Source organism: Solanum tuberosum, unplaced genomic scaffold, assembly GCF_000226075.1.
Source record: "Solanum tuberosum cultivar DM 1-3 516 R44 unplaced genomic scaffold, SolTub_3.0 scf00021, whole genome shotgun sequence".
NCBI lineage: Eukaryota > Viridiplantae > Streptophyta > Magnoliopsida > Solanales > Solanaceae > Solanum > Solanum tuberosum.
Window position 1 is genome coordinate 1,401,842 of NW_006238947.1, and position 1,250 is coordinate 1,403,091.

The following is a 1,250-nucleotide window of genomic DNA, read 5'->3' on the forward strand; positions in this document are numbered from 1 at the left end:
ATCAACATATCATCAACATATAGGAGAAGATATATAAAGGAATCGTCTTCAAGCTTGCGCAAATACACACAATGATCGTATTTGCTTCTTATGTACCTTTGCTGCAACATAAACTTGTCAAATCGTTTGTACCATTGTCTAGAAGATTGTTTCAATCCATACAACGATTTTTCAAGTTTGCACACCATATTTTCTTTTCCATCAACTTTGAATCCTTCTGGCTGAGTCATGTAGATTTCCTCTTCCAAGTCTCCATGTAAAAATGCAGTTTTTACATCCAACTGAACTAGTTCCAAATTCAACTGTGCTACCAAAGCCAACAAAACTCTAATGGAGGAGTGTTTCACAACTGGAGAAAAATACCTCATTATAGTCAATTCCCTCCTTTTGAGCATATCCTTTGGCCACCAATCTTGCTTTGTAGCGAACATCTTCTTGGTTAGGAAATCCTTCTTTCTTTGCAAATACCCATTTGCACCCAATTGTTTTCTTGCCCTCCGGGAGATTGGCCAATTTTCATGTATGATTTTGGTGAAGGGATTGCATTTCTTCATTCATGGCAATCCTCCACTTATCTTCTTCTGAACTTTGGATTGCATCTTTATAAGTGGTAGGAATGTCATCCGCTGCAATTGAGTCCGCACAAGCCACCTCATTTATTAGTCGAGCAGGTTTTCTTATTGTCCTTTTTGGCTTGCTGGTTGCTATTGATTCAAGTTGTGGTTGAGGTTCTTGAGATGGAACCTCCCATCGACTGGCTCTTCTCCCAGAGGAAAAACTTCTGTTGTTTCCTCATTTGATCCATGTGTTGGGAAAATTATATTTCCCTCAAACTCCACCTGCTTTTGAAGCACCATCAGTTTGTTTGACTTCTTCAACTGTTACCTTATTTGTCAAGGCAGATTCATCAAAGGTAACATCTCTGCTGAAAATAATTGTTCTCGTCTCTGGATACCATAAACGGTATCCTTTGACTCCAGAAGTAATCCCCATAAATAAAGCTTTCTTTGCTCTTGGGTCCAATTTTGACTCTCTTACATGATAATATGCAATTGAGCCAAATACATATAAAGAATCATAATCTTCAGCAGGTTTTTCATACCATTTTTCTAATGGTGTCTTCCCACCAATAGCAGCAGATGGTAGACGATTAATGAGGTGACATGCATATGTTATTGCCTCAGCCCAAAATTCTTTGCCCAAGCCAGCATTGGACAACATACACCGAACCTTCTCCAGCAAAGTTCGGT